Genomic DNA, 23,511 nt, shown 5'->3' with positions numbered 1-23,511 from the left:
CTTTTAAACATGACAGAAGAATAAAAACAAAATAGCCACTGAGGATAAGTTAGGAAAGAAGCTAGCTAAGAGAGAACGTGTAGCACAGTATAGCTTAAGAAGGCCTGGGATTAGCTCCCAGCTGGGCTGAGAGCTCCAGCCCTCCCCATAAAAGAAGAGTGAGCTCTCTGATGACCCAACCAGAGGCAGGCACTGGTGCTCTCTGCCGTCTCTAGCCCCAAGCTGCCACGCTGGACTCCTCCTCCTTGCCTAAGTGCATCAGCTCAGCAGACACTGAGCTCAAAAATCAAATCAGGCAAACGACAGCCACGTGCTATCATAGAACCGGGAGCTTGAGTGGGCGGCAAGAGGACAGGCTGCAGAAGGAAACGCTATATTTGCTTCAGGGATCAGTCAGTCTCAAGAGCTCACCACCCCGCCCTATTGAACTGTATGGGGCCCCCACTGCATTCCTCAGGAATCGGGGCCAAAGGCCGAGCTCCCAGGGTTCATGGCGCCTGGCGCCGCCAAGGCATCCAGGACTCCGCGGGCTCTTGGGGTCTCCTTTCAGGCCCTCCTTTCGCTCCCTCCCTCTTCCCACGACCCCGTGGGATGCTGGTCCCCACGCCGTCCCCCTGCTGAGCGGGACACCTGCATCCCATCTCTTGTGCCGCTGCAAACCGTCTTCCTCACACCTGGACCTACCACACACACCTTCGGGCGCTATCTGTCTTCTCCATTTGTTCTCTTACAATTTGGGCTCTGATTCCCAGCTTCTACCCTTCGCGTAATTCGACCAGGCTTTCGGTCGTTGTTCTTCTTCCTACTATTACAGCTTTCATTTTCTAGAGCTAGTTTTCCACGCCCCGCTCCCAGTGAGGCCTCAGAAGCCACAGGAGGCCCAAACCTTGGCGGCTGTCCACATCACTTCCCGCCTGGCCGCCGGCTGGCTATTGGCCAGGAGGGTGCGATGGGCGGGGCAAGCTGTGGGCCTGGAGGAGGGCTTGGAGAAGGGACAAGGGAGGGCTCCGCCTATTGCACCTGTCTGGTCGGTTGCTTGCATGCTTTACCAACTAGAAGCATTACTTTTATTAGTTATAGTGAAGGGTGGCAAAATTCTCATAACCTCGTATTTACCATTGCAAATATTTTTCCAGATTTTTGCAGGTATAATAAGCACATAAAACTACATATATTGAAAGTGTACAATCTGATGACTTATAATACATATTCCTTATAAAATGATTACTGCAAGCAAATTAATGAGCACATCACCTCACAATCACCTGAAAATTTTTCTTTCTTCCCTTTTTTTTTTTTTTTTTTTTTTTTTGGTAAGCAAGCTTAAGATCTATTTCCTTAGCAAGTTTCGAGAGCATAATACAGTATTATAACTACAGTCACCATGCTATACCTTAGACCCTCATAACTTATTCATCTTATAACTGAATGTTCTTCTCCTTACACCAATATCTCTCCATGTGCCCCACGTCCCAGCCACTGGTAACCATCATCCTACTGTTTGCTTCTGTGAGTTGACTTCTTTATTTTTATTAAGTCCATGGATAGATGATAGCACTCAGTATTTGTCTTTCTCTTTCTGACTTTTTTCACTGAATATAATGTCCTGCAGTTACATCCATGTTGACACAAATAGCAGAATTTCCTTCTTTTCCATAACCAAATAACATTCACATTTTCTCTAACATTAAAGTATAATGCACATACAATCTTATATTAGTTTCAGGTGTACGGCACAGTTATTTGACAATTACATACACTACTCAGTATTACACAGTAAGTGTAATCATCATCTCTCACTATACCGTGGTATTACAATATCATTGACTATATTCTTTTCGCTAGACTTTTCATGTCCATGACCCACATAATCTTCACCCATGCAACACTTAGGTTGTTTCAGTGTCTTGGCAACAGTGCACAATGCTGAAGTGAACATGGGGTGCAGATGTCTCTTTGAAATCCTGTTTCATTTCCTTTGGATATACACCCCAAACTGGGATTGCTGCATCACAGGGTAATTATAGTTTCATTCTTTTTTGAGAAAAAAAAAATGGCTGTATCAGTTTACCTTTCTACCAGTGCACAAGGGTTCCATGGTCCCCATAACCTTGCCAACACTGGTTTTCTTTTTTCTCTCCTATAGTAGCAATATTAACTGTGACATAATAATATTTCACTGTGGTTTTGACTTGCATTTCCATGATCCTGTGGAAAGATATCCATTCAGGTCCTTTATCCATTTTTAATATTTATTTTTTATTTGTTATTTTTTTTTAACATACAATGTACTATTAGTCCCAGAGATACAGGTCTCTGATCGCCAGGTTTACAGACTTCACAGCACTCACTATGGCACATGCCCTCCCCTATGTCCATCACCCAACCACCCTCTCCCTGCAACCCTCATCCCTGCAACCCTCAGTTTCTTTTGTGAGATTAAGAGTCTCTTATGGTTGGACTCCCTCCTGATCCCATCTTGTTTCATTCTTTCCTTCCCTACTCCCCAAACCCACCCACACTGCCTCTCAAGAATCTTCTATCAGGGAGATCATATAATAACTGTCGTTCGCTGACTGATTTATTTTGCTCAAAATAATACCGTCTAGTTCCATCCATGTCCTGGCAAATGGCAAGATTTCATTTCTTTTGATGGCTGCATAGTATTCCATGGTGCGGGTATGTGTACGTGTGTGTGTGTGTGTGTGTGTGTGTGTGTGTGTGTGTGTGTATATACACAAATATACATACAAATACCAACTCTTCCTCTTCCATTCATCTGTTGATGTGCATCAAGGTTCTTTCCTAGTTTCACTATTGTGAGGACTGCTGCTATAAACATTCAGGTGCACATGCCCCTTGAGATCACGACATTTTTATCTTTAGGGTGAATACCCAGGAGTGTGATTGCTAGGTCACAGGGTAGCTCTATTTTCAACTTTTTGAAGAACCTCCATGCTGTTTTCCAGAGTGGCTGCACCAGATTGCATTCTCACCAAACCCGTGGGAGGGTGCCCCGTTCTCCACATCCTGGCCAGCATCCATCATTTCCTGACTTGTTTCTTTTTTAGCCATTCTGACTGGTGTGAGGTGGATCACATTCTGGCTTGGATTTGAGTTTCCCTGATGCTGAGTGACGTGGAGCCCTTAAGCATGTGCCTGATGGCCATCTGGATGTCCACTTTGAGAAAAGTCTGTTCACATCCTCTGCCCATTCCTTGATGGGATTATTTGTCCTTTGGCTGTTGAGTTTGATAAGTTCTTTCTAGATTATGGATACTAGCCCTTCATCGGATATATCGTTTGAAAGTATCTTCTCCCAGATTCTCACCCTGAATAGATTTCTTTCCCTGGCCAACCCCGCTGAAGGGAAATCATAACACCTAAAAGGAACACAGTTTCTCCTCTCTTCCCCAAGTTGTCTAGGGGGAGTTTTTAGGCACAGCGGATAGATCAGCAGGAATTCAAGTATTTCCTGACAAAGGGTACACCGGTTTCTCCCAGCATTGCTCTTTCATCAGGGCCAGATTTCTGACAGAGAGCTATGCATATTGTTAGAGGAAATAGCATGCTCCTTTCTTTCTACAACCCACCCACTTATGAGCATGCTTTCTTGTTGCTGGATCCCCATCCCCCCATTTCCCCTTCTTACCTACTGGAACAACATGCTTCCCCCAGAGACACACCCAGCTCAGAGGGACCGCTTAACCTGTGGGCTGGGGCGGGGGAGAGCCTACACCAAGAACACACATACCCAGAAAGGGACTGCATTCACAGTCAGCCATGATGTGGCTACGTACAGTCTGAAGACCGCCTAGAGCACCATGAGGATATAGTACCGCCCAATTAAGGCTTGTGGGCTTTGTACACCTTTTCTGATATGAACTTCTTACACATATGTTTAGATTCATGCCTGGCCTCAGACAAAATGGAAGAAAAACCATGTGAAGAGGAAAAGATATTACGGTGCTCAATTACACTGAGTTGTGTAATCGCAGTCTCCATTAACCCCTCCTACCCTTGGGCATAGCCCACGAAACTGTTCAGTAGCGTTTCCACATGGCCTCACATAGAGTCTAAGGATACAGTAACTTGAACTGTTACCCCAACGATACACTTTTTTCTCCCCATCCTCTACTGAATGCAAGGTCTTTTGAGTGCCCCTTCCCATTTTCAGAGAGAGACTGCCGTAAGGGAGGAGAGTAATGTGGTCTTCCAGGGAATATTCTCCTTCTTGGTCTACTTCTGTACTTAGTGTGCCACCTTTGGTTGGCCAGGGGACTTCTGACCACACACAGGAACCCCAACAAATGCCCAAAGTATAGGCCGTCTGGGTTGATCTTGGGAAGTGTCAGCCAACATTTAGAATTCTCTCAGGGCTCAGAATGGCTCTTGATCTGCAAGGACCAAGATCATTCCCCTATCCATTCCTGAGGGAGGAACTCCAGATTCCTGATCCAGCACTTTATGATTTCCAAGGCAACACGCAGACACACGCACAAGCACACACACAACCTCCACTATTTTCTTTTTACTCTTCTTTTTTTAAAAGATTTTATTTGTTTATTTGAGAGACAGAGATCACAAGTAGGCAGAGAGGCAGGCAGAGAGAGAGAGAGAGAGGAGGAGGAAGTAGGCTCCCTGCCGAGCACAGAGCCTGATGTGGTACTCGATCCCAGGACCCGGACATCATGACCTGAGCCGAAGGCAGAGGCTTAACCCACTGAGCCACCCAGATGCCCATCCACTATTTTCTTGTTGGCAAAAACGTTTAGAAGTCTGGGACAGGCAGCTGATTTAGATTCAAGCAAGCATGGGAGAAACAGCGAGAGGGCAAGTCTTGGAACAGCACTGAGCTCCCCACCCAGAAGAGCTCCACAGCCTCAGCCTGGGATGCTGGTGGCAGGGAGAGGCATGTCCTTGGAATGCTGACAAGGAGCAGGAGGATGGGGGGGATGAGTTGGCAACATGGAGTGTGGAAGGCAAGAGAGAAGAGAAGTTGGGAAAGTGAGAGGGAGAGATGGCCTCTGGCCTCTTGCTTGGGGCAGCTCCAAAGCCCTGAGCATTCTGTACAGGGGCCTCTGGGGACACTGCGTTCCTTCCAGTAGGAGTCGGTGTGCAAAGAGCAAGGGCTCCCGCTACTCTTTCTATCCCTATGAGTGCTGATCCAAGACTCCAGGCCTGAGGGGACCTCGCATCTGTCGCTGCTCTTCCCTGCGGGCAAAATGCAGGCGTGTCCCCAGGCAGAGGGACAGAATTCTAGACTCGGCCAGAATATCTTTCAAAATGGAAAGTGAGAAAAAAGACTTGTGGGAAGGAAGGAACAAAACCACAGTTGACCTTTTACACCGCAGGTTGGAACCGCAAGTACAGGTGCACGTACAGGTGCATTTTTTTTCAACTAAGCATACTACTCTAAAAATGTGTTCTCTTCCTTATGATTGTCCTTATAACATTTCTTTCCTCTTGCTGACTTTGTTTGATGGATACAGTCTAGAGTCCACAGACTTGCACAAGAGCACGTAATCATCTCCTTACGTCTTCAGTAAGGTAGTAAGAGGTGACTCTTACTACCTCAGTCATGGCATGTCAAAACTTAAACACAGAGCTTTTCTCTTTGAGGGTCAGCACCCTTAACCCTGCAATTCTTCAAGGGTCAACCTGCATCTCTACTTACAAAGGACATGCTTAAATACAGAAAATTTTCAAAGCATCCACACACAAGCATATTAGAGTCCATACACACATTCCATAAGGTTGCAGGGTAGCAGCTATACAAAAACCACTTGTGTTTCTATGCACAACCACGGAACAAACTGAGCAGGAAATTAAGAAAGCAATGCCACTTACAGTAGCACCAAAAACAGTAAAATATTCAGGCATCAGTTCATTGTAGGAGAAGTAAGACTTGTTTGCTGAAAAGTATAAAACACTGCTGTAGGCGAGTAAAGACCTCATGGGAAAAGCCCCTGTGTGCATGTATGGATGATTTACTGTAGTTCCTACTGCAATACTACAGAGAGACCTACAGAGTCAATACGGTCCTATCAATAGTCTTACTCTGCATCTTCTAATGCTGTCAATCGCTTGCAGTACACTGCCTTTCACACATCGTCGTTTTCCTCTCTTAAAGATACATAGGGCCTTGTTCATATTTTCCATTGATCTATTTTTCATTTTCAAGTGATGGAAAACTATTAAAATAAATGGTTTCATCTCCTTATCTGGTGGTTCTCACATCTGTGCGCGCTCTGCCTTATTTTCAGGTGACAGATCTGTCTGCTGATTAGGAGTCCTTTCTCCTGTGAGAGCACCAGACCCTGTTCCCTCTGCTGCTTTCCAAGAAGTGCCCCTGAGTTGCAGACCCTGCCTGTGGAAATTGTACCAAACAAGATACTGAGTTACGAAAGATGAGGTTTGGGATTTAGTAAGAGCTGAGGGGGTGCCTGTGCGGCTCAGTCAGTTAAGCGTCTGGCCTCAGCTGACATCATGACCCCTGGGTCCTGGGATCGAGCCCTGCATTGTGCTCCCTGCTCAGCACGGAGCCTGCTTCTCCCTCTCCCTTGCTGCTCCCCTCCTTCAATTCTCTCTCTCTCTGTCACTGTCAACTACATAAATCAAAACTTAAAGAAGAGATTGAGAGCTCTTATGCTCCTGAACCTCCAGGGAATTGATGGCAAGGTCCACAAAGGAGCAGGCCAATATGCCTTGGGGCTTTTCCAGTTGCAAATAGGCACATGCAAAGGCATGATACATGGTTTTGGAAGCTACCTCAGCAACAGATTTGGCCATCACGGCCCCAAAATCCATGATCCACCAGTCACTCTGTGCACACATTATCCTGCTTTAACTGTGGCCGATGCAAATTACTGCAAGAACTTCAGAGCATTCCATAAGAACACATCCAACAAATATGGGAATGACATAAAGGGGTGTATTCCTAAACCGGTCCCCCAAATCATAAATCATACGCAATATCAAGTTTACTCACATTTTCAAGGGTCAAATTCTGAGGTACCAGCAAAGCACCTGAGATCCCGGCAACACTAACTGCAGGAACCTGCTTCCCACAGGATGACACGCTCTGACCCAGACAAGAATGTATTATCTCTGAGTTTTCTTCTTTTAACTTTTGTTTATGTATTTGACAGAAAAAGACACACAGCGAGAGAGGGAACACAAGCAGGAGGCATGGCAGAAGGAGAAGCAGGCATTCCACTAAGCAGGGAGGCTGATGTGGGGCTCGATCCCAGGACCCTGAGATCCTGACCTGAACCAAAAGCAGACACTTAACCACTGAGCCACCCAGGTGCACACCATGGAGCTCTTTGGGGGTGATTTCCCATGGCCATGCTTGCACAGCTGATGTGACCACTTCTAGGAAATGCGGCCGTATTAATCAATGGATTCTAAATTTGGTTCCTTAAATAGTTCTACACACATCAGATACACCCTCTTGAGCGCATGCCAGAGAGGGGCCTTCCCAGGGCTCACTAGCTTCCGGGTTGTCTGAACAGGATCTTCACTAGATGTTCACAAGGAAAACTGACCTGGGTACTTCCTCTTTCTTCTTTCTCTCTTTCTTTCTCTTTCTCTCTCTCTCTCTTTCTGTCCTTTTCTTTCTGTTTCTCCCTTCCACCATACTTCCCCTCTCCCTTCCTCCTTCCTTCCATTCTTAGCTTTTCATTTTCTCTCTTCCTCCCTCTCTCCCTTCTCTTTCTCCCTTTCTTTTTTTCCTTCCATCCTCCCTTCCCTCCTTCCTTCCTTCTTCCTTTCCTTCTCTTACTCTTTCTTTCTATCTGCCTTCTTTCTCCCTCTCCCAATGCCCAGCAACCTTCTTATACACAATAAGCAAAGAAAGAAAGAGAAAAAGAAAGAAAGAAAGAAAGAAAGAAAGGAGGAAAGAAGATCTTAAAAAAGAAGACATAAAAATCAACACCAACATTTGACATGAAACTAATACATGCTGCATGTTAAGTGCAGCAATTTTTTTTTTAATTATTTCAAGTGATATCTGGGAGGCTCATTTGTTTAAGTTCAATCTCTGGCTCAGGTCAGGATCCCAGGGTCCTCGGATAGGTCCCCTGTCGAGCTCCCTGCTCAGTGGTGACTCTGCTTGTCCTTCTCACCCACCCTCCCCCTGGCCACCACTCCTGCTCTCTCAAGCACTCTCTCTCAAATAAGGAAATTACATGCTTTTTAAAAACACTGGGTGAGCCTGGCGGTGGGTATTATGGAGGCTACGTATTGCATGAAGCACCGGGTGTGGTACATAAACAATGAATTTTGGAACACTGAAAGGAAATGAAAAAATAAATAAAAACTTCTAAACAAAACCAACAACAATGCAATTGTCCTCAATGGAATCAACCAGCTTAGGGGCCTACTTTCCTGTTCCTGTTGCCTAGACCACCCTCCATTTCTCTACCTGACCTACATCCTTCCGCAGGAATGGAGACAGCTCTGAGGTACTGCTGACCCTGGAGGTGGGGCCAGAGAGAAGTCTACACATGGTACAATGGGCTGCCTTTGGAGTCAGCCATAACGTAGCTACAGGCACTTAGAAATGGACCCGATGTACCATTAGGTATGAGCACTGTGACAGTCGGGGGTACAGATTTTACGTATGGTATTGACATCATCTTCGTTGCACAAATATGTGTAGACTCAAGCAGGAGACCATGGGATCAGAAGATTGAAAGAAAACCATGTCAATGGAAAGATACTAAGTTACCAAAGTTACTCTGATGTGTAGAGCTGTTTTCTGTGTTAGCCCTTATCTCCACCACAGAAGTCAGAAAATGTTCAACAGGGTTTGCACTTGCCTTCAGATTCAAACTGAGAATACAGTAATTTAAACTGTGAACCCAAACCTTCCATTTTTTTTTTTCCAAACCTGTGTTGAATACCAGGGATTTCAATTGCCCTTTCCCATTTCCAGTGAGACTGCAGTGAGGGCAGACAATAATGTGGTGCATCCAGGGAACATTCTGTTTCTTGGTCTCCTTCTGTTCTTAGTGTGCCAACTTTATTCAGCCAGTGCACTTCTGAGTGCACATGGAAAACCCAGCAAATACTAAAATGGTAGGGTCTCTGGGTTTCTCTTGGGAAATGCAGACCAATAATTAGGATTCCCCACAGGCTCAGAATGGCTCTTGAACTGCAAGGACCAAGCTTCCCCATTCTTTCTTTCTTTCTTTCTTTCTTTCTTTCTTTCTTTCTTTCTTTCTTTCTTTCGTTCGTTCTTTCATTCTTTCTTTTGTTCTTTCTTTCTGTCTGTCTGACTGTCTTCCTTCCTTCCTTCCTTCCTTCCTTCCTGTCTTTATTTTTTAAAAGGTTTTATTTACTTTTTTGGCAGACAGATAGCACAAGTAAGCAGAGTGTCAGGCCGAGGGAGAGAGAGAGAAGCAGGCTCTCTGCCAAGGAAGGTCTCCATGTGAGGCTTGATCCCAGGATCCTGCAATCATGACCTGAGCTAAAGGCAGCCGCTTTAGTAACTGAGCCTCCCATCATCCTGACCACATCCTTTCCTTCCTGGGAGGGGAGGGGGGCACGGGGGTATTTCTGGATTCCTGATGCACGCACCTATTTATTTCTTTTATTTGTTTTTTTTGTGTTTTGATTTTTCTGTGTGTGTCTTTGTTTTTGTTTTTTAGCTAGTCTCCATCACCAACGTGAGGTCTCTGAGGTGAAGAGTTGAGCCCGCCATGTGTCCTTTCATACACATTTGATACCCAGGCACATATCATGATTTTCATGTTGGCAAAAATAGATCAAACTCTGGGAATTGCCTTCCATCTGCCCTACTTCCTCTGGGCATGTTTCCTGAGTTGCTGGTGTGTGGGAGTCCTATTTCCCACCCCACTGAAGGAAGACCCTATAGTAAACCATACCACATCCCCGGGGTTCTCTTTTATCCTTTCCATGTAATCCTCTCTGGCTCTCAGTGTGTCTGTGCTCCTAAAGACACCTCTGACTAGGACGCCCCGGGCTCCTGGAGCTACTTTGTACCCAGTTACCCAGTCTGAGAGAATGGGGTGTAAGTGCCGAATATGACCACTAGGACCACCTAACTCTCCTCCCCAAAGGCACTCAGATGCCCATGAAGAGGTACAGGAGGGTGACATCCCCTTTCCTGGCCTGGGGGAGACTAACTCAGGACCACAAGCTACCTCACGGTTCTCTTGCCCCTATCAGGACAAACTTCCCCTACAGTGGTTGTTGAAAACCACCCCTTTCGCAGCCATGAACTCAAAATGGCCACAGACTTAAGGAGAAGAGCCATAGCAATCATTCAAGATGATTACGCAACAGAAAATGGTCAGGACTTTGCATTTAGTGAAGAGTTCTGTCACTGGAGCAAGAGTAAAATATGTAACAAGAAAACTTAAGATGAACAACCTTGCTGCATCCAACATTACCACTGAGAAAAGGAACAGAGAAGACACTGATAAAGAGACAATATTTGCAGATAAATACCCAATGAGGACTCCCATACGCAAGACATAAGGGTACTTTGAACTCACTGAATGGGCAGAAGGAACACGCTGCTAATACAAAGCGAGCATAAGACTCGGATACACATGTTCCCAAAGAAGACACATGCACGGTTCATAAGCCCATAAAACGGTCATCAATGTGACTAGTCTGCAGGGCAATGTTTGCCAAACCAGGGACCATTTTGCACGAATGAGTGTGATTCTGTACAAAAGACAATGCCAGATGTTGCTGAGAAGCATTTCTATTCCTTTTTTCTTCTTTTTTTTTTTTTAAGATTTTATTTATTTATGGAGCAGAGTGAGAGAGCACAAACAGGGTAGAAGCACTGGGAAAGGGAAGAGCAAGCTCCCTGCTGAACAAGGAGCCCAATGCAGGGCTGGTTCCCAGACCCTGGAATCATGTCCTGAGCCAAAGGCAGACACTTCACCAACTGAGTCACCCAGGAGGTCCTGGCCATTGTTTTCTTAGATATGATACCAAAATTCTCACTAATGAAAGAACAAATTGATCAACTGGACTGTATCACAATTTTAAACATTGGTGTTTCAGAAGACATTGGTGAGAGAACCCAAGCCATGTCACACATAGAGAGAAACTAGGTGTAATTTCCATACCTGCTGAAGGTCTCCTAAGAGAACACTGAATGAACGCTCATAGTCTGAGTGAAAAAAGTCAAGCAAAGAGAGTCAATTATCATATGGTTTTTCACTTATTTGTGGAGCATAACAAAAAGCATGGAGGACATGGGGAGTTAGAGAGGAGAAGGGAGTTGGGGTAAATTGGAAGGGAAGGTGAATCATGAGAGACTACGGACTCTAAAAAACAATCTGAGGGGTTTAAAGGGGCAGGGGGCATGGGAGGTCGGGGTACAAGATGGTGGGTATTATAGAGGGCACGGATAGCATGGAACACTGGGTGTGGTGAAAAAATAATGAATACGGTTATGCTGAAAATAAATTAATTAATTTTTTTTAAAAAAGAAAGTCAATAGGAAGAAGACAAACAATCCAATTTTAAACGGATCAAAGAAAAGGGCCTGGGTGCCTCAGTTGGTGAAGTGGCTGCCTCTGGCTCAGGTCACCATCTCAGGGTCGTGGGGTCTAACCCCCGACCCCTCCATCACTCTTCCCGCTGAGCAGGGTGTGTGCTTCTCCTCTCCCTCTGGCCTCCTCACCCTACCCAACAGCCCTGCTCTTGCTCCCCTTCCCTCTCTTGCAAATAAATAAATAAAACCTTTCAAAAAGGACATACAATAAAATGGATTCAAAGATTTGTAAAAACACTTTAGCAAAGAATACACATGGAAGAAATGGAAGAATAGCGCACGACCTACATCATTAGTTATTAGGAAAATGGAAATTTAAACCACTATCTGTCAATGAAAATGGCAAAAATGAATGGAATCTCCATTCTGAGCCATAGCAAGGAGTCATAGCAAGGAGCAAAGTCACCTCCTTGCTATGATTTCTCATACACTGCGCATGGGAATTTTAAATTCTACAACCACTGCAGAAATAGTTTGGAAATTCTTATTTTTTTGTATCTTTGATTGACTAAAGACTGAGCGACTAAAAGTGAGTGGAGGGAGGGGCAGAGAGAGAGGGAGAGGCACAGAAGCTCAAGTAGACTCCCACTGACCATAGAGCCCTACCTGGGGCTCTGTCTCGCCACCAATGAGATCATGACTTGAGCCAGAATCCATGTCAGATGCTTAACTCACTCAGTCACCCAGGCACCCTAACAGTCCAGAAATTCTTCAAAATATTAAACCTATACCTACCATAGACCACCCCCATTCCACTCAAATGAAAAAAGAAACGGTACATTCCCAAAAAGCTACTGACTATTTCTAATTGTCATTCATCTCCATCCACAGAGGAATGACCACCACAAATTGTGACATATCCAGCTCATGGAATACTATGCGGTTTCGCAGAGTAATCTCGTCGCTTACATAACACTATGGGAAGACATGTTCTTTTGCTCTGATAATACCTCAGAGCCAGAAAACATCAAAACAAAATAATTTACATAGCATACGATGGTGTTAAGAGAAAACCTTAGAAATTGCAAATAATTCTACTGTAACAGAAAGCCAATCAATGCTTTCCTGACGTGCAAATGGGAGGGAGGAAATGCTAGAAGGACAAGGAAACTTGTGGGGGCGATAGATGCCTCCACTACCGGGGTGATGCATATATATGCTCAAACTTAATAGACGTAGGACTTTAATTACATACACTTTACTGCATGGAAATTATATCTCAGCGTCCCTGTAGAAACACTTTAAAATACAAAAACAACCTTTCATACCCTGAAACTCAATAAGTGGTTTTGATATTTCCCCCCAAAATCAACCATATGATTTGCAAGGTCAAAAGAGGCAATGCATCATTTCTGGGGATACGAAAATGAATTTATTTATCTTCATCTCAACCTCAAGAGAATATAAATGGAAGGCCCAGTATAGAAGCATGTTTCTCTCTGACAAAGGACTTTTTTCCAGAATTGGGTATCATCTAGTCTGAGGAGATCATCAAAAGAATAAAAGAAATGGCCAAAAGACTCGAAATGAAACTTCACAAAACAAGACGTACCACTGGTTCTAATACTAGCCCACGAAGAGACACAACTCTTTAGCCGTGAAGGAAAGAAATCAGTATACAACGAGATACCATAGCATATGGTAATTGCTTCATAAGCATAGGAAAACCCAATGGGATACCAGCTACACTGGTTTCTTTTTTTTTTCTTTTCTTTTACTTTTTTTCTTTTTTTTTTTTTTTTTAAGCAGGACCCAACATGGGGTTCCAGTCCTGAAATCCAGACTTGAACAGGGATTAAGACTTGCATGCTGATCTGTCTGAGCCAAACAGGTGCCTCCAGAAAAGGTTTCGAATGCTCGCTCCTCACTTCACTACAGCTGTGACCTGGGACCTGGGACAAAGATCTTGGGAAGCTTGGTGTTCTTTGTATTTTTTTTTTCTCATCAGGAAACGATACCATCTGAGTTACAAGATAGTTCCTAATATTAAGTATGATCACCTGATACTGTACAGGAACTATACTTTTTGCATAGAAGATAGTTGACCTGGAATTCTCCTTGACACGTTTTCAAAAGCACAGACACACCACTGACAAAGAACAGACAGGCTGTTTGGAAATAAATATCCTTTCCCCTTTTCTAGAAAGAAATCATGTACACATTAAAGAAAAAAAAAAAAAAAAAAAAGGAGAGGAACCAACTTGCATGGAACAACGTTCCCAAAACCCTGAAGCAGGTCTACTTTCCATTCCAGTAGACCCGAGATGAAAGTCTTGACGAGGTCCAATCCTGGCAGTCTTCTCCGTGTGGAGGCCACTGAGAAAGTCCACTCTGGCCCTACACGATCTGGACTAGCACACAAGTGTTCCTCAGAAAGATCAACAACGACTCAGCTCGAAACGGCCTGAGCAATTTGTACAAATGTGCTTGAGTTTAAGACCAGCTCCACTGCAGAACCAGGATTCACCCCTGAATCTAAGCCAGGATGTTCACAGATATCATTTCCAAAATCTCTGTTACAGGCCTTGGCACGCTCCACAGGTGGGAAAACAGGCGCAAGACTATCCATTGAGAGAAATATCAATCAACACTCAACAGGCATTACTAAATAATGTCCAGCAACTACTAAAAGGCAGGCAAGCTCTCTTTCAAAAGCCATGTTTTGAGGAACACAGACTTCTACATCTTCATGATTTGGGGTTGGAAGCTGGTTGCAAAACCACACCAGCAACCCAAAAATAAACAGAGAAACTAGAATTCATCATCTTAAAAGCTTTTTGGTTCAAGGGTCACTATCGAGGAAGTGAAGTGAAAAGTGGGGTCTGCTATCTACAATGCATGTAAAGAACCCTCCTATAACTCAGCAGTTGGTAAAAAGACAGCCAATATAGGAATGGGGAACGGAGCTTGAGTAGACTTTCTCAAAAGGACAATACCATTGCAACAATGAACACAGGAAAAGATGCTCAATTTCATTAGTCCCTAGGGAAATACACATCTAAAGCACAGTGAGATCCCACGTCAGCCCCACTACCATGACTTCAAGCAAAGAGACAATCAATACATGTGTCGGGAAGCTTGTAGAGAAATGGAATTCTTACATATTCCTGGTGGGAATGTAAAAGGGTGTCCCTGTTCTGCTTTGGAAAAGAGGCTGGCAGTTGCTCAAAAAGTTAAACACAGGGTCCCGTATGACGCAGCAATCCCACTCTTAGGTAAATAGCTAAGGAAACGGAAATGAAATGTGCACCTAATGGGAAAACAAGTCTACCTAACACAGACTTGCAGTAAGAAGAATACTGACAGACTTGGGACAGGAAACCGTTTTCTTCCCTTTCTTTTCCTCCTTTTGTAAGACTTTATCTATTTATGTATTGGAGGGGAGCGGAGCGTGCCACAGACAGTGAGAAAGAGCACGAGAGGGGAGAAGGCCAGAGGGAGAAGCGGACTCCCCATGGAGCTGGGAGCCTGATGCCTCACTTGGTCCCGGGCCTCTGGGATCACCACCAGAGCCAAAAGCAGTCGCTTAACCAGATGAGCCCCCAGGGGCCCCAGAAACAGTTTGCAAGATTCATTGCATACACTAAGTCTGGGTTCTGTTTGCTGTTTTCCTGGGGGCTTTTTATTTTCATCTGTCTGGGGCTCTTTCATCGTTGTTTTCTGCTTTCTTTTGTTTAGTTTTTGCTGTAAAAAAAAGCTTTATTTACTACATACATGCTAAGAAAGTATTGTAAATGGAGGAAGGCCGAATACTTTGAAAACCTTTTCAAATACAAAGCAACTAAAGATGGCTAAACTGCTAGCATGTTTCTCTTGTATTTTAATGGCTAGAGAAAAAAACCTAGAGAAGACCTGGAGAAGAACATCCAGATAGGCTTTGACTTCAGACATTTCCCTCACTAGAAAAGCCTTAAGATCTGTTGAACCGCTGTTGAGAAGTGGGATGAGTTCAGGAGAGCCCCTAAGAACACCTGTTGCGAAGGGCGCCTGAGTAGTTCCTTTGGTTGAGCATCTGACTCTTGGTTTAGGATCGGGTCAAGGTCTCACGGGTTCTGACACCGAGCCCCTTATCACATACTCTCCCTCTACCCATGCCCCCCTTCTCTCTCCAAGAATTAAAGAGAAAGAAAAAGAACAAAGAAAACTCCGTGGGACGCTATTTCTGCCTGACGTTATTCTACACACATAAGGGAACGAATAATGAGCACTATGCTGAGACACTGTTTTGGAAAGAGAGGGAAACTGTGGAATCAGCACAAGGGTAGACAACGACTGACAGTGACCACTGAGGGGTGGGCCCCATCAGCGGTCACCTTCACGGGAGACCAGGCAGCCTTGTTTATCAGCATGGCCCCTCGGCAACTGGAAGGCAGGGGCTCCCCAGGTTCCACTGACACCCTGGACATTCTATTCAGTTAGTGCTGGTGCAGACCAGTAGCTGGCATTCTGGGTGCTCCCTCAGTCATTCCTGTTGGAGTCGGAGATACGAGCAGTGCCTTTGGCTCCCACCTCTGGCATCTTGAACCTTGGTTGTCTCTCAAGTACTGTGGGCTGTTGCTCCAATTGTTCCCAACAGTAAGTAAAGGATTCCTGTAACCTCACCCCTCAGTCCTGATTAAACCAACTTGGCGTCACTGGTTTTTAACCCACCGTGAGTCTGGGTTTCTGCTTTTTGGTCCCCAGTTCTATCTCTACTGCCACGGGTCGCCATGGCAGCCCATCCTGGCCCTCTGTCCAAGGCAGGGGCAGAAAGCAGCCTCCAGGAAGTCAACTGGCAGCTTCGGTCACAGCTGGAAAAATCCACCCAGGACTTCCTAGACCTCAAGGAAAAATTCCTTGTATCCGAAGCGACGGCCTACTCCCTGGCCAACCAACTGCGGAAATACAGTAAGTCCTGCCAAGTCTTGGTCCCCAAAGCCATAGCTCTGTGTTCTCCTTCTGAGAAATGCAAAGCCTCTCCAGATGCTCTCTGCCCCATTTCCAGTGACAACACAAATTTCATTCTGACCACAGTCCGTGAAAGGTGAAGTGGGAATTTGCCCTCTGTTAGCTGAGGATGGGAAAACCAAAGACAAGTATGTTAGCATCCTCCCCATGTTAGCAGTGACCTATAGGGTGGCTTAGAGTTTCCATCCCAGTTCTTGACTCCTGGGGCAGACCCAGAGATGACTGGTCTTGTGAGGACCCTGTCTGTCCTGTAGCAGTCCTTCATCTCAGTTGCCGTAGGACTAAGGAACTCCATCGGGTCTCGGCTCTCGGGTGTCCCACCGGCAAAGCACCGAGCTGGCTGCACTGAGGAAGGTGAGAGAGGAGAAATGGAGAGAAAGGGACAAAACCTCAGCCACCGCTCTCTCACCTGGAGGCATCTTGGTAACAGGCCTCTTATTTCCAAGAAGAGACTTTTTAGACCCAAGAAATTCTATGGCCACTTGTACGTCCTGTGTATCTTCTTGCAAGCTCTCTGGTCTCCACACTGCTATGCGGCTGCTCCCTATGGGCAGCGTCTGTGCTGTTTCTGCTGAGCTCAAATTTCATTCTCCCCGGGTGTTGGCCTTCCTCTGGAGCATTTACATGGAAGATCCTGAGCACCCAGTCCTGTCTGTCCCCTGTCCCATGGATTCAGTGAAGCCAAAGCTCTAGTCCCGCTTTTCCTCCCCCATGGATGGTGGGCTTTTCACCCTCTGTGCAGCATCAGTGATATTTTCCCAGCTTGGATACGGTTTCTGTCACGTGTCCACTCTTGGTGGCATAATGCCCTCTAAATGAGCAGCAGCCTGTGCACCTTACGTGGCTACGGGCATCATTCAGGGGCAAAGCAAAGAGTTGTTTCCCTCTCCAGGATCTTCAGAAACGTGGAGCCTGCTGAGTGTGACCCCCTTCCGGCCACGCTCACACAGGGGCGCAGGCCAAAATCCACTTCCCGTCTCTTCCCGCTCAGGCTATTTTCTGGACCTCCCTTCTGGGAGAAAAATTGGCCCTGTTAGGAGACTTTCTCTGCTGAACAAAACATGTGCTAGGGCCAGCAAGGAGTCCATGATGTTCCTTATTGGATCAATATGGTACAGTGAAACTGCCTAAGAAATGTTTTGTCCCTCAACCTTACGTGGACAGTAACAGCCTTTCCGCCCTAGGACTACCTTCTCCCGAGTTTCCCCGTCCTCCCCGAGGGCCAAAGAGACCAGGCATCCTCAGCATTACAGCAATTTGGGAGGCACAAATGAAACACACGGTTATTTAGCATTCTCCAAGGGGCAATAGAATCCAGATGAGTGGACGGACGGAAGGGCAGACAGAAATTGCAGATGAGAAGCTTCAAAAGGCTTCAGAGCTGGGAAAAGGCCCCATAAGTTGGCCCGTGCTACCTTTCCGCAACTCCCTCTTCTAGGGGTACCTGAAGCCTCGAGGCTGAACTTCTTCCCCCGTTCTTTGTTGCCACTACACATGGACAACTCCTTCTCCCAAGCCCTGAGAACTCTCCAGGAACTTCTCTCTAGGCTCTCACACCAAGGTTACTATGAACAGAATGATAGGCATGAGCTACTGGGCCCATCCGAAGGCCCTGCGGAGTCAGGGGGTGATTTTCACCTCAGGGACTCTGCAGCCTGGTCACCTGCCAACACAGCATCCACAGGCTCAGAGACAATGGGGACATCTCCTTCATAGCCATGATGCCTGCCTTTGTACCTGCTCCCAGGGTGGTCTCACAGAGGGGCGGGGGCATCAGACATGGGTGTTCTGAGAGCACTCAGCTAAGGAGCCCTGGGATGGATCCCATTGAAATCTCTTCTCGCTTCAGCTCCGATGCAGTCTCCCTGTCACCAAGGGCCATCCAGTGGAAACTTGACTTTCCCAAGAGCACAGGTGCAAAGTTCCGGGGCACAGACACAGCCAAGCACCCCGGTGGCTGATTCCCTGCAACTGCAGCTGGACCAGCATTTGGACCGTGGTGACAACAGAGCCAGGCTCAGCCTCTCCTCTGCCATCGGGAGCCTGGGCACCAACATGGGTTCTGGGGACCAACCGCCACTGCTCCGAGGTGAGAGGGAAGGTGACTAGGAAGCTCTAGGCCCTGTGTTGGTCATCACAGACTTGTGGCTACAGGTAGCAATGGGATGAGGTTGAGCCCCCACGATGCTGCAATACAGCAAGGTGAGCAAGAGCCTGGTGTTCAGTATCAGCTCTGAACCAGGTACTGACCTTGCCACTTCCTGGCTGTATAACTGGCCAACTTCCGCCTCTTCTCATGCATTTTCCCTTCAGTCCGCTTACTGAAAACCACAAAAAATGGGGTCTCCGTCTCATTGTTCTTGGGAACATGAAATACAATTCATAGGGGCCCTGATGCAACAAAATTGCATGACAATATGTATGAATTTGTCACATCGAATCCTCAGATGCCTGTGGGGTTTCAACTCTTGGAAATGGTGTCAGGGCATTGTTTCATGTGGGGAAGAGCAGTTTTAGGCAGATCTACTATCCCCGGACCCCATCCTGCCTGCCTTTCTCAGAAAGGCTCATGCGCCCAGTTTTCTCTCCTTCAGCATCGTCAAGCCCATCTACCCTGTTCGGTGCTCACAGACACTGTAGAAATACTGGCCTCGCAACACCGCGTACTACTGATTTTTGTTTTTTCCTTTTCTAAGCTGAGAAGGGTCCACTTTACCCCATGAAGTATACAGGTCACTCTCTCTTCGGGTCCTCCATCTAGTCCATCTGCTCCCTTCATCTCCGGGGCCTCATGCCCAGCCTCCTGCTCCTCAGGATCCACCTCTGCTCAGATGTCCTGAAGACTGAGCGTTTCCACCCTCCTCTGCATCCTGTCTTCCTTCCCCACCAGCACTCAGAGTCCCTTCCTGGAGCCTGGGGTGCCTTGGGGCTCCTCGGTCAGGAGCTGACCTCCCTGAGAATTGAGGAGATGCCGTTCCCAGGGGGAGGCCACATCAGTAGCAGCACTGTGGCACCAGGGAGGGCCCTGGAGAAAGAGCTCAGTGAGTGCTCGGGGAAGCCCAGCGCGGACCAGGGCCTTAGCACTCACCCTCCTTACTGTCTTCTCCCTGCGGCCTGTCACTTCTCCTTGGCGCCCACCGTCCTGCCCCGACCCGCTGGCCCCCTCCCTCTCTCTGTGACTCACGTCCCATGGAGGCCTGAGCAAGAAAAAAAGCTCCATGCCAGCTCCTTGGTCCGCTCTGCTTATAATAACAAAAATGCCTCAGACAGGCTGACTTCTTAACAACAGAAATCGGGGGCGCCTGGGTGGCTCAGTGGGTTAAGCCCCTGCCTTCGGCTCAGGTCATGATCTCAGGGTCCTGGGATCGAGTCCCGCATCGGGCTCTCTGCTCAGCAGGGAGCCTGCCTCCCGCTCTCTCTCTCTGCCTGCCTCTCCATCTACTTGTGATTTCTCTCTGTCAAATAAATAAATAAAATCTTTAAAAAAAAAAAAAAACAACAACAACAACAACAGAAATCGGTATCTCACCGTTCCGGAGGCGCGCCAGAACCACCATCAAACAGGGACACATTCGGGGCCTGGTGACACTGCCTTCCTGGCTCAGAGGTGGCTGCCTTCTGGCTCTGTCCTCACAGTGCAGAGAGGCGACGGAACCCTGTGAGGTCTCTTTTATAGGGCGCGAATCCCTTCTAGGGGAGGAGCTGCCTCCCAAAGGCTCACCCCATCATACCATCACACTGGGGGATTAGGTTTCATCCTATCAGCTGGGGGTGAATACACAATTACACGCTGGGGCAGATGCTTTTACTCTGACTTGTTCCCACCGACTCCCCCATGGAACATGTCCATGGTCACCTGTTTCTCACCACTGCTTTTCTCGTTCTTTTGGATTCCGTGTCTTTTCTTTTACTCGATGCAGCTGAGCAGAGCGGGGGTAGAATGCTCTGGGCCTGTCCGCAAATCCCTCATTAATCACTGACTCCCTTATACATACATATATACATACAGACACAGACATTTCTATCTTAGGTCACACACATGTTGTCTATTCGGTGTGTATATTATACGTAGTGCACAGGTATGAAACGCTGGCCATGTTGATGCATGTTGTATGCATTCCCCAGTGTGCTCTTCCCTGGTTGACCCCGAAAGGCTTCCCTGCAACCTAGACTTTGCTGCGCTCTACAGTCTCTTCTCGACAAGAGTACAGCCTCTTTCCAGCACAATTTCCTTGTGTGTGGAAACTTCTCTTTCCCAGAACTGTTTCTTTTTACCGATCGTTTCTCGTGCTTTCACTTTTGTCCATTGGGAACCTGTTGGCCTCCTGGCCCAGTGAGCCTTACTTGAGTATGAGAGAGAGAGCCAAAACCGGAAGTAATCAAACTGTGTCCACGGGCCTGTGATCTGTCAGACGGCCTTTCTCATTCTGGCCACTGTCCTTCTTTGACATCAATGGAGGTGGAGGTCCAGAAAGATCATGAATCACAGCGGATCCTGTCGATGTGCTTTTCCTTGCAGAACTGGCTTTGGATGCTTCCATGTGCATGAAGAACCCTCCCAAGCTGGAGCGTGATGCTGGTGAGGACTCGAGGGACAGACAGCATGGCTGTCAAATCCATGGCCACATGAAAGCCCTCCGTGTCATGAAACAGAAGATTCCCAAGAGAATACTGCAGTTTGGCCAGTGGAGACTGGCATGCAGATTCCCTGGTCTTCAAGCTTAGGGCCCAGAGGTAATCATGCCTTTGGCGCTTGGGGCATGGACTCCTACTGTTCTCCTGCTGATTAGAGCTCCACCCCCCCAACACCCCCGACCAAACACACACTGTCTCTTCACTTGCTCTCCCTCCTTCGGCCATTCCCACAGCTGGTGCTTCCCCGGTTTCGCATGGGGGCTGCCACCCTGCCGGCCCTTGGTCTCCATCACCGGGATGCAGCTCAACTCTGCTGTGTTCCTGCCGGGGCTGTCCTGGGATTCCCTCTCCCCTCTCTCCACGCCCATGGCGAAGCAGGCCCCACGGCCCTCCTCAGCAGAGCAGCATTATTACACCCATCAAACACTTAGAGCTCTGCCAGAAACCACACGCTTTCTTGGCTTCCTTGCCCTCCTTCCCTGCTTCTCCAATTCCAAGCCTCCTCCTCCCAGGTCCGAGGTCTCAATGAGTCACTGCCACATGCACTCTCCTCTTGGGACGTTCAGGAAATCTGAGCTAGGTGGACACAGAACCCTCACCTGGGACCCAGCTGGTGGGTCAAGCTTCTCCTCAGCCCCTATCATACACGATACAATGAGGAAGGAATATTGCCTGGAAACCCAGTGTCTAAAACATGATCCCTTCCCTGATCGAGGTTGAGGAATTTCAGGTTTCTTGCTTCCTGTGGCAATCAAAACCATGGTTCACAAAGTCACTACGAGGACTTGCCAGCTCCCCGACAGGTCCACGACAGATTGAATGAAAAGAATCCTATGGTGTCGTTATACAACATCTCAGGAAACAATCTCAGGACTCCTTCTCCTATCTATCCATTTGCAGGCCCATCAGAACACCCCTGGAATCCATGAGAGGCTCTACGCTTATGGAAAGTTGGGGAAAGAAGGGATGAGAATCTAGAAAGCAAACATGAATGCTTCTCCATGTGCCCTTTACACTTTGCTGAAGCTTATACCTACTCAGACTATTCCTACAAATGCCCCAAGGTCTATCCTGTGTGAGATAACATTCAGAGACCCTTGTTGTCCCTGAGGGAAAATGAAGTGTCCCTGATAACACCCAGGCTGTCCTTTGTGAATTCCCCTTGGGGTTTCTCCTCCCCGGGCTCTTCCCTCAGCACCTTTGGGCTTGTTCCTGGGAGGCCAAAAGTGACCATCAGTATCTACTGCCTGCCCACACCTGCAGATCAGGGGCTATCCTCTCCCTCCCCACCACAGGTTTGCACAGGGCCTGAGCCTGGCTTTCAGCCCAGGCTTTTCAGTCACAGGTCACATGGCTTTCGGGGGTCCTTAGCCCCTGGGGCCACAGCTCCTCCTCTGCACAGGGCAGAAAAGAAGTTGGAGATACTCATAGGCCCCTGTGGGCTCTCCCAATCTAGGACTCATTCCAAAGCCTGGCCTCCTTTTCAGAAGACTGGGACAAGGGTGAAAAGGGGATGTGTTTGGCTGCCACGGGTCCCCTGCTTCCTGCAGCAGCCTGTCTCGGAACGCGCGTGGTGCGTGCTAGGTGCCCACCTCCCCGGGAGGCGTCGGCAAGCCATCACTTGGCTTCTGATGGAGGGGCTCAAGGGGGAAGTGGCTGCAGAGGAGGAGGTAGTTGGGATCTGGCAAAAGCTCACAGCAGCTTTGAGCTGGGACATCACTAGCCCCCTGCTGGGGGAGCCCAGGGGCCCCTGCAAACTCCAACACAGGCTGCCTATCGGTTTCGTGAAGGTATGACTTCTGACTTGGGGCTCTCAACTCCCCCTCTGCCTGGGTGCAGCTCCCCCTGCAGCTGCTCCTCTGGAGAGGCCTTCAGCTTGCTCCTGCCCTCTGTCACCTGGCCACCACCCCTCCAGGCTCAGCCACCAGTAGCATCTGACCAAGACTCACATTTGATTTCTCTCACTCTTCCTCTCTCAGATGCCAAAGACTGCAGAAACTAAGAAAAGAGAGGCCTCTGTGAATGAAAACCCCATCCTGAAACTTCATCCTAAAACCCCTTCTTTTTCCACTGGATGAAAGGAAATCTAAAGCAGCACATCAAGTTAAAGCCCAAAGAGAGCACGGGAGAGACACTTTGCTGAGAATCCACATCACAATCCCAAGCCATTCTCGATGATTTTTACTGCAAGAGACCCATTGGAGGAGAGAGTTTCTTCCCTTCAGCTCCAGTTGTGATAAACCCCTCAGGAGACCAATGCCTGCCTAGATCACACCCCCGTTTCCAGAGACCTTCAGTCTTGCTGCTCTCAATTCCATCCTGCAGAGAACCAGAGTCAGCAGCACCACGGGAAGAGGCCACATGTCACACTGGACATTCTGGGC

The 23,511-nt window shown here is 47.4% G+C and overlaps 1 long non-coding RNA gene across 1 annotated transcript; it reads left to right on the top strand.

The window, feature by feature from the left end:
- The first annotated feature begins 18,438 nt into the window (after nt 1–18,438).
- LOC309857682 lies at nt 18,439–23,272 on the top strand. The gene is made up of 3 exons (XR_014307850.1): nt 18,439–18,581; nt 21,012–21,226; nt 23,107–23,272. It is a non-coding gene; the product is annotated as an uncharacterized lncRNA (long non-coding RNA).
- The last annotated feature ends 239 nt before the right edge of the window (nt 23,273–23,511 follow it).

This window comes from Mustela nivalis (genome assembly GCF_964662115.1).
Source record: "Mustela nivalis genome assembly, contig: HAP1_SCAFFOLD_1084, whole genome shotgun sequence".
In the NCBI taxonomy this organism is placed as follows: domain Eukaryota; kingdom Metazoa; phylum Chordata; class Mammalia; order Carnivora; family Mustelidae; genus Mustela; species Mustela nivalis.
Note: the sequence above shows the minus strand (reverse complement) of the source record. Positions and strands in the feature narration are given on the sequence as shown.